Source organism: Ceratotherium simum, chromosome 13 (assembly GCF_057802395.1).
Source record: "Ceratotherium simum simum isolate JZ-2026a chromosome 13, ASM5780239v1, whole genome shotgun sequence".
NCBI classification, from domain to species: domain Eukaryota; kingdom Metazoa; phylum Chordata; class Mammalia; order Perissodactyla; family Rhinocerotidae; genus Ceratotherium; species Ceratotherium simum.
This window is the reverse complement of record NC_141912.1, coordinates 29,703,737-29,714,670: the sequence shown is the minus strand read 5'-3', so window position 1 is coordinate 29,714,670 and position 10,934 is coordinate 29,703,737. Positions and strand designations below refer to the sequence as shown.

Genomic DNA, 10,934 nt, shown 5'->3' with positions numbered 1-10,934 from the left:
GGATAATCCCCTTCAACAAGCACTTTGGGAAAAAAGTCACTCCCTACTTCACCACCACATTTGCATAGTGAGTCAGTTAACACCAAGGCTGTCACAGAGCATTACATGATCTATTGGAAAGAAAACTAAATGGAAATCTGGACAACTAGACTCTAGGTCACAGCCTAGATGGGGATTTTGATATATATACCTAAGGGTGGATTAGATTAGCTATTGTTTAACTTGCCTTCTAACACGAATATTCAATCTGCTCATCTATTGCCATCACTATCACCGTTGTGAACACCATTTCCATTTCTGTCACTGATTTAATAATGAAAATCCTCACTACCATCTTTATTATAGCCAATATCATCTTTGTTATCATCAAAGTCACCATACGAATTACCACCTTCAACACTATCCTCATCAAACCACCAGTAACCTCATCATTATTAAGCGAGTAGAAACTTGTTGTACATGATTTTTCCCCTTTTAATCTCTCATTTTTCAGAATATTTTATATATTTGTATATTTCTGCCATGTTTGAGAGTTTCTGGGGAAGTTCTGGGCTATGGCTGAAAATTGGAAGATAGCTGAAAGTAGGAGAATATTTTGAATACTCTTTGTTTTGTAATAGAACAAAAGTATATTTTCTATATCAAATTTATTTATTAATTTTGCTCTGTAAAAATAAAATGTTCTATGTATAACACAACGAGTGGATTCTTCTTTCAGATACAGATTGTCAAAGAGTGATGCAGAGAATTTTTTGCATTGTATTATAAAGAGAATGCACTCTTACAAGTTCTGTCACTGTATGTCCAGCTTGTATTTCTATACAAACCATATATATGTCAAATCAGAAACTGTGTATTGTGTTTATTTGAACCACCACCTATAGTTAATCTTATTGTACATTGTGCATTATAGGGTTTGATTAAACACCTGATGATACATTCTATTCAGAGTAACAACTAGATGCACGGATTAGATAGAGCTCCCTGGAGATTCTCAGACTGCATTCTCGGTTCAGCATCTGCATCTGACCTGTGTTCAGCTCCTGCATTCTGCTGGGATCATCTAGAAGTTAATACTTTCTTTCCAATTCTAATCTAATGACTTCTTATAGCACTTCTTCAGAAAATTAGTTTCAATTGAATGATTATTGACTGGATAATCCAAGTTGATATATCCTCTGGTACTACAGGCAGTCTTTCCCATTCCCCAGGAGCTGGTGAATACAAATATATTTCTCGTTCTCTGAATGTCCATCCTTCAGCTGAATACTGGATGCTACTAACAATAGTGTATCTAAGGGGACCCAGCCTCGGTGTGTGGTAGAGGTGAGCAACAGAGGTCAAAAATCCAATAAGGCGTCAGGAATCGTCATGGTAACAATAAACCAGGGCATCAGTAGCAATTTTAAGATGTAATACAAAGTTCATGCAGTGCCTCATTAGAGGATATATTACAGGATTCTCGAGAACAGGAACCAAAGCTCAAATTTAACTGGCCTGGTAATAACAGACAGAGATGAGGGAAAGCATAAGGATACAGATAATTTCCCCTGTGAGAAGGATTCCAAAAACTCCCTTTCTGGAGTGGGCACTTGAATTATATATATATATATATATACACACACACACATATACACACACACACACACACATATACATATATATACCTATATATATATATATATATATATATATATATATATATATAGGTATATATACCTGGGCATCTTGCTTCTTTAGATAGCAATTATAAATATCCACAGTTGTGACCTGGGATTTTGGAAGAAGGACTTTACAATAACCATCACTAAGCACTTCTCATGCCTGTCAGATGTCACCACCACCACAATTCTTCCCACCACATTTTGCTCATTGTCATTCAATGTAATTTAATCCAATTCTGAAAGTATGTATTGAGCAACTACCATAAAGAAGGCATTGTGAGAGGCGCTAAAGAGGATGATCAGCGTTCACCAATGAAAAACTTAGATTTAGGTGCATAATTTCTTATAATAACACTTTAATAAGATATTTAGCATAATAAAACCATATTCCAAAATATGAAACACTTCTACTTCTGGACATGATGGACTAACTGGTGCTGGATTATCCTCCCATCATAAATAACTATAAAATAGGACAAAATGTATGGGTCAATTTTTCAGGCAGGTATACAAGATTGTGATCTCTGAAAGAGGAAAGCTCACAAGGTGAGCACACAATCACCCAGCTCTCCACCTGAGGACAATTTCCTAACTATGGCTCAAAGACATGAAGTGCAGGCAGAGAACCATAATGTTGGGGGAGGTCATTGAAAGGAAGTGTTCACTGGTTGACCTGCAAGCTGGACCCAGGCAATTGGAGGCTCCATACCCCCTCTTCTATCCTTGGAATGTATGTTCTGCCCATCATTCCCACATTAGGAGTTGTTTCAAGGATGCAGCCTTGAGAGAGTAATATGTTGTTGAGACCATCTGGACTATGTACATTACTCAACCTCGTTAAGGCCTACATGTAAATTTTTAATATTCTGGCAGGCAGGTGCGGCTATCTATTCATCTTGTGGCCACCCAAGACAAGCCTTGTATGTAAGTTCCCTCGCTTATTAAAACTGCCACCTACCAATCTGGAGTGGTCTGCCTCTTTCTTCAGTCTTTCCTTGCCCTCCATATTCACAGGCGAGTTTTGCATTTCAGCTAGGGAACTCCTGAGGTTGAGAATCAACACATGGGCAATCCCACTGATCTGAGAAAGGAGAAATCAGAGTTTGGGGTACCTGAAGCAACTGAAAGTTGTAGGATAGGGTATCAGAAAGGCGAGATATCTCTGTGTAGAATAGACCCAAAGATACATTTGAAGCAGAGGAGGGGTCTGTGAGCTGTGACTGATAGTCAGATTGTCCACGTAAAGGGAAAGACCATTTGAGACTTATCAGAGAGAAGCTGCTATAGGACTAAAATGAAACAGACGCTAGAAGTTGAGCAGGGCTTGGGGAAGAGCAGTGCCAAGAGTGTGCTGTTCTGGCACTGCTAAAGTGGGGAAATCCCGTGAATACTTCATTAATACCCCTGTCATCAACATGTCAAAGTTAAAGTCCAGTAAAAACTACATCCTTGAGTAAGAACTGCTCTAGACCTGGCCTAACACAGACTAAAGCCAATGCCTGACTATGCCTACGAGGAAGAGAGAATTTGGAGGAGGAGTCATGTTATGCTAGGGAGGCTTGTAAAACACCTTGGACTTTCCACAAATCCATACTACCAAAGCATAAAACCAAACCTACTCAAGTTCAAGATAATATTTCATGATTTGAAATGTCTGCTGGAAAAAAATATATATATTCTTCTGATGAAGATAACAGAATTCAGAGTTTCTGCAATGACCTGTATTCAGTCAAAACAATTTTTAGTCATACAAAGAGATGGAAAAATCTGATCAATATTCCAAAAAATGGGAGGTCAATAAAAACCGAACTTGATGTGGCCCAAATGTAGGAATCTACAGACAAAGATTTTACAACCACAATTTGCAAATATATTTAAAACGTTAAAAGAAAATATGTTCAAAGAATTAAATAACTTGAGGCGTTAATCATCAACTTTCATCATAAATGCTAAAAATATTAGTTGAAAAGTTGATTGGGAACAGAACAATACATGGATCAGACTGATGCCACCTGAGCCCACTGGTCAATAATATAAACAGCATCACTAAAAGTGGGACAAGCAAACATTGTGTACCTCATGAGATGATGTAATAGAAATAATACAGCAACTTTGGGATATTCTGCTAAAAAGTTAACCAAGACCCAATCGAGCTTTTATCTCAATATGAGTTTTGTAGTGTAAGTGCTTGACAATTAGCTTTTTTGATTGCAATGTAAGTGCCTGACATTACGTTTTTGATTGCCAAGGCATTCATTCCAAAAACATCCATCTCCAAACATATTTCCAAGTACACAACTAGATAAAGAGCCAGGTCATCCCACCCATGAAGTTCCCCTTTTACAAAGTCTTGGGTGACCTAGATAACAGACCATGTAAGTGACCCTGCTCTTCCCTTCTCACTCTTTAATACATGCTATTAAGTTTTAAATTCACCAACAAAGAGTGAAACCCCAAAACCCCAGGCACCTCACCCTCAACCCCAGTAAAGAGAGAGCCCCAGGTCTACGTTCTCTCTCTCTCTCTCTACCTAAGACTTCTCTGTGTGGCCCTAGGCATGCCATGTACCCTCCAGGACCCATGAGTAATAAACCTTATTTTTTCAAAGTTTCCTAATGGCTGTTGCTGAGGTGTGTCTTGCAATCAATAAGAACCACAAGGGCCAGTCCAGCCACAACATTGGCTTCAGTCAGAGAAATGTCTGTGGGGGCTAACCACAAGTAGTACCAACCTAGGTGAGTGCCCCTAGGCATTCTAAGTTACAGCATCGATATCGATAGGTTGAGACCAACACAAAACAAGTTTATATAAAAGACAAGATATAGGAATAGAAGTTAAATGAAATCATAAGTAAGCAATAAGTCTAATTTAGAATACGGGACATTCTACAGGACAGATAGCCAGATTTCTCCAATAGATTAATGGTGTGAAAAAAAGAGGGGAAGAGGACTACCCTGAAATAAGGCACTAAGAAACATAACAAGATACATCATGTGAACCCTGTTTGCATCCTAATTTTAAGAATTTTCTTAAAGATAATTGGAGAAATTTGAACACAGCTTATGTATTAGATGACATCGAGGAAATATTGATAGAGGTCTAAAGAATCATAATGGCAAGGTCGGCATGTTTTTTAAAAATGTTTTTATCAATCAGAAGCCATGCTAAATATTTGCCTATGGTATACATACTTACACATGACAATATTTACACAACATTTGGAATTTGCTCTAAAATTTTCCAGAAAACAAGGGGCTATAGGTAATTGAAACAGGATTGGCAAATGTTGATATTGAAGCTGGATGACAGCCACTTGGGGTTTATATATTCCCTCTACTTTGTGTATGTTTGAAATTTTCTACAATACAGAAGTTAAAAATAAATAAACAAAATACATTTAGCTTTAAATTTTTTTAATATACATATTATTAGACCTGGCAATTCAACTCCTAAGAATTTATTATAGGAAAATCTGGATGTAAACTATGTTTATATGGTGAAAGAATTGAATACAACTAAAAATCCCACAATAGAAGATCATTTTAACAAATCATGTTTAGCCATACTAAAAATACCAGAAGAATAAACAAGTACGTGCTTGTTGAAATAGAAAGATATTCAAGACATAATATTCAGTGGAAAGTCAGATTACAAACTTCCATGAACCAAGAAGTATATATATATATATACACACACACAATACAAGTGCCCAATATTTCTAGGTTTGTTTTGCGTTGCTATTTTTGTATATCTATTTCCTATATTAAATATCCATAGCCTATTTAATAAAGAAATAATAAAAGATAAAAGTAAGTAAGTTTTTAAGTTAGCATTTGAAAATTGTTGCTCTACCATCCTCATTTTTAGAATAACTATAGAACATTTCACAGAGGGAAGCATCAGAATAGAACAAAGTTATTCCTCCCCAACTAATCCTGGCTGACATCCCAATGGAGATATGCAAAGTCCCAAGAAAATGTTCACCACCATCCTCCTTCAGTCTAGTGTCTCTGTTTGCTTAATGTAGAGAAGCCTCCTTAGTGCCTGATGAACTTCTTTATTCCTCAGGGTGTAGATCGCAGGATTGAAGAGAGGGGTGACCACAGTGTAGAGCAGGACAAAGACCTTCAAGAGGAGCTGGGAGAGGACAGCAGAGGGTGCAACGTACAAGACGATGAGAGTTCCATAGAATGTGGCCACTACAGCTAAGTGGGAGGAGCATGTGGAGAAATCTTTTCTCCTACTGCCCCCAGTAGGAACTCTCAGCACAGCTACCACAATCCAGGCATAAGATGTCAGAATCAGTCCAAAGGGAACAGTGAGGCAGACCACAGAGAGAGTGAATGTTGTCATCTGGGCTATGCTGGGATCTGAGCAGGCCAGGCCCATCAAAGGCATGAAGTCACAGTAAAAGTGGTCAATGTGGTTGGGGCCACAGAATGTCAACTGGGTCATCAGGGCCACAATCAATCCACCTACCATGAAGGCAGAAAGCCAGGCTATGACACCAGTCCCAAGCACCATCTGGGTCCCATCAGGAGTGGGTAGCAGATTGCCAGGTGGTGATTAAATGCCATGACAGCCAGCATGAAGCATTCAGCTGTGGCTAGAGACCCAAAGATAAAGAACTGGAGCAAGCAACCAGCCACAGAAATGGCTGCCTCCTGCAAGAAGCCCTCAAACATTTTTGGCACTACTGTGGAGGTATAAAGGATATCTGTAAGGATATATTAGCTAGGAAGAAATACATGGGTGTGTGGAGCCTCTGGGAGCTAACCACTGCCACAATGATTAGCATATTCCCTATGATGATGGAGGTGAAAATGAGAGTGAACACAATAAAGAAAAGGAGATGCAGCTCAGCTATGTCATAGAAACCAAGGAGGACAAATTCAGTAATAGTTTGGTTTCCTATGGAGACAATTTCCATGTTGATCATCCAAGTTGCCACCTGGTAGTGATTAAGGGAGATATTTCAGTGCAGCTCTATATCTTCTCCACCAAGATTCAGATAAGTAGGGCTAAAACAAAATGATAAAAGTGAGTCTCAAAAACAAGAGTCACTTACACATGTCCTCATCTGCCCTCTTTTTACATGCTAACTCCTTCTCCAACTCCTATCCTTCCCTGCATTCCTGAGTTGTGCATAATCTTCAAGGCTCGAGAGAGTTTACCTGAACTCACGATTGCAGTCTTCAGAGCCCTGAACCCCGTTAGTTCAATCTGGTATCTCTATGATATAATAAGTTCCACCATTCTAATCTGTATGACCAGTGATATAGCCTTCCTCATGAACAACCATGTAATATCCTCATGCCTTCTAGACATGTCCCATCATCAGCTTAAAACCAGCATGATCAAAAACAAACTCTTGTATCTTCCCCAACCACAACCAACTCCACTATGAGTGCTTTGAATATTCTGCCTTGATTCTCAATCTTACTGTATCACAGTCATCTTTATCTTAACACCTTCTCTCAGTCCTCATCCTTCAATCAGTGAAATCTCCTCAATGTTTCCTTGGAAAATTCTTATATATTCCCTTCTCACTATCTTACCTTTAATCTCACAACCTCTTCACAACTATCTTAGCACAATTACCTTCTGTGTAGCCTTCTAGTCTCTAGCTTTCCCTCTCCCTTACCAAAATAGTCTTCTTTAAATACTAGTTTCATCAAATTATTCAAGATTTTATAGTGTAAATGTGATAAGTGATAATGTCTGGGAAAGTGTAGGCGCTGTGGGAACAGAGAGAGAACAAACCCAGACTGGGGATGAAGAGGGGTGTGAGAATCCAGGTCAAGGAAGGCTCTCTGAAGAAGGTAGTTTGTAGGCTAAGTTTTGACGGACAGGTAAGAGTTGGCCGGGCAAAGGACAGGGGAGTGGGCAGAGCATTCCAGGCAAGAGAGACATATATGAAAGCAAAAACGTGTAATTGAGCTTCTAGAGATTGGAAAATGGGTCTTGGTACCTGCAAGGAAGATCTCATATGCTACCCCTAGGAATGTGTGAGTTTATATTGAGACATGAGAATGCATCAAATGATTATGACCAGAGGGGAAAGATACAGAAAATAAAAATCTCTATATATATGTACATCGACATATAGAGTTTTTTCATGTATGTGTATATACATACCAAATCCTAATAATATTATTTTCTAGGTTATGGTTTTGATAGGCATAAATTACATTTATTATCACATAAAATGTAAGTTCTCTTTAATACAAATAGCTTAGAACATCTGTTGGCTAAAAGGCGGAAACTAGATGGCTGAGGGCCAAAGGCAGGTGGGAGACCTTTCATTGCATACTCTTTTGTAGTTTTGCCTGAGGCCAAAAAAGTCCTTTTCATAGAATCCCATTTCCCACTCCCCTGCCTATTGCCACATTGAAATCTTCAAAGGCCCAGATTCAGTTTCATCTCCATGAAGCCTCCTTGACTCATAGAGAAGAATATTCTCTATTAGAGAATAGAAGAATAGAGGAGCCCTCCATTTCTTGAGCAATCATGCACTAAGTATCTAGTGTGTAGAAGACATACCAGGCGCTGAAGATACTAGGCCAAATAAAACGAGTCCATACTATTAAGGAGCTTACAATCTGGTATGGAAGATGGACAGTCAACAGATAATTGCAATACACTAAAAGAGAGTTAAGGAATTCAACCTGGAAGAAGTACTACTGAAAGGAAGTGATCCTGAAGTGATCAATGATTGCTGTGGAAGATGGAAAATACGGAGCTGAGGGCATTTCAGGTAAAAGGAAAACCACAAATAGATACTGAGGCAACAAACAGCATAAAACATGACGAGGGAAAGGAGGTGTCAGGGGGAAAATAGCCAAGAGAAATTAAAGGAAATTCACTGCTGAAGAAGCATTAGAAATGAGTGAAGAATGGCGAAAGATAGGGATAGAGAGGTGGGCAAAGACCAGACCAAGGAGGGCCGTTTCCTGTCACAAGGAGGAGATTGAGCTCCATCCTGTTGGCAGCGAGGCACACCTGAAGGTTTTTAAACACTATAGTGACATGGTTCAGCCTGCATTTAAATAGTATTGAAGAAGCTAGACCCAAGGCAACAAGGATGAAAGAAGGAATGACTCCACACTGCTGAAACCTGGTGTGAAAATGTGTGCTGCCTTGAATTCATCACTCATTATTTTACTGTTTGCACTTTCTTCCCCACAAAAAGCCTACTGGTTTATTTATCAGAGGAATTAAAATTTATGTCCACCACACTCAACAAAGTCCTAAAAAAGATGAAGTCTCAAACACTCAACGTTTAAAACCACCTCTCTCGGGTGCTGGCCCCATGGCGCAAGTGGTTGGGTGCGCGCCCCTCTGCGGCGGCCCAGGGTTTGCAGGTTTGGATTCAGGACGCGCACCAACGCACCACTTGTTAAGCCATGCTGTGTCGGCATCCCACATGAAGTAGAGGAAGATGGCCACGGATGTTAGCTCAGGGCCAATCTTCCTCAAGAAAAAAGGGGAGGATTCGTATCAGATGTTAGCTCAGGGCTAGTCCTCCTCACAAAAATAAATAAATAAATAAAATAAAACTACCTCTCTCATAACCAAGCACATGTGAAGTGATCAGAGACAGGTTCTGTACTTCAAAGACCTAGAAATCCCACAGATTCTGTTACCATCCTCTAACTTCTGCCTCTAGAAGCTATTCCCTTACCCTGTACCCCATCTGTACTTCCTTGTGATATGAACTTGGCACTCCTCTGTGGACCTCCTTTAACTCCTAGATCATTTATTTGGCCTAAGCCAGGAGGAGAGGTAGGCATGCAAACCAGGCTAGAACACCTCCAGCAATAAACAGCTCACCACCACCACCTCCCCAGGAAGTCAATGCCAACATTGGATAATACTGACTCAGTAATTTATTTCTATAATGAACCAAGATTTACATTCCTGTAGGTTCCACTCATTCGTCTTCCAGGGCATGAGTAAAGTGTATTCCTTCTTTGCTATGACAGCATTCAGCTAGCTGAAACCAGAAACAGGTGAAGCAGAGGACAGGGCATGAAGGACAAACATAAATTTAACGATTTTGTTGTGAAACTGACATGTGCTTATTGCAATCCATTTCATGACTTTGTTCAAAGGAACAATGTTATCATCACTCTCATTCCAACTATCCTGTAGAGGCTATTTCAGGGAATGCAGAACAAGGCTAAGAGCAAGTCAGGAGAACTGAAGGAAAGGAAGTTCCATTAACCTCCAAATGAAAGAGGGTAAAGAAGAGGCAGCAGTCAGAAGCATATGTCTCTGGGTGGCAATCTGTAGGGCACCACAAAGACTTCAGTCTTGGCAAAACCTAGCCCCACACCCACACACACAATCTGAGAGAAAGAACAAACATATCGCAATATCCCAAGGCACCATTTACCTTTATTATGCCACTCAACAATTCTAAACAATGCTGATTTATCCAGGGATATGTTAGAAAATAACAGCTTAGGTGAGAATGATAGTAAAGAGTGAAATATAAATATTACGGGAGCTCAGAGTATTAACCTTTTTTCAGTGAGGTCAGGGTGGTGTAATCCACCTGTACATGGGCTAGTCAACCTCAAACAAACAAATTTCCACTTGCTATTCCCAAATTGAACACCTAATTTAAGTAGATGTCTGTGTGGTCACAGAGTCTGCTAGCAAAGTTCATGGAAATATGGTTGCATTCCACGTTCACAATCAGATTATTCTTCAGATTGTTCCTTCATATAAAAACTATTTTCATTTCAAAACATAATCCTGGCTTTTCAGACCACTGAATTCCCAACCCTGTTTTTCAAAGGGTTGGGGGAGTGGAGAGAAAGAGGAAAGCAAAGAGAAGGTAGTAGGATGTGAGGATTATAGAAAAATGGGAAAGACATAGCAATAGCAGGGTTAAGTGGATAAGAGACCGTGATTCCCTTAGAAACAGAGACATCCTGGACTAGAGGAAGAAACTGAATTTAGAGTTGGAAGATTCCAAGAAATGCAGGAAGAGTTTGAAATCAAGATGAATTTCACCATACTAAGCGATAGGGAAATTAAAATATTGCAAAATATCTGTCTATTTCCTGAAAACATGCAATCACCGACTCAACTCTATACAGGTAAGTCATAGCAGGGAACTTTCAATTAAATTATCACCATTTCTGGAAAAAAGCTTAAATAACATTCCAAGAAAAAATATTTGAGGAAATTTAGTATACCAAACTATGTATTTTAATTTACATTTTGGGAAGTGAGAAAAATTTATTCTCATATATTTTG

At 39.2% G+C, this 10,934-nt stretch overlaps 1 pseudogene; it reads right to left on the bottom strand.

Moving 5' to 3' along the window:
* Positions 1 to 5,644: 5,644 nt before the first annotated feature.
* Positions 5,645 to 6,659, bottom strand: LOC101404931 (olfactory receptor 11A1-like; annotated as a pseudogene).
* Positions 6,660 to 10,934: the final 4,275 nt, after the last annotated feature.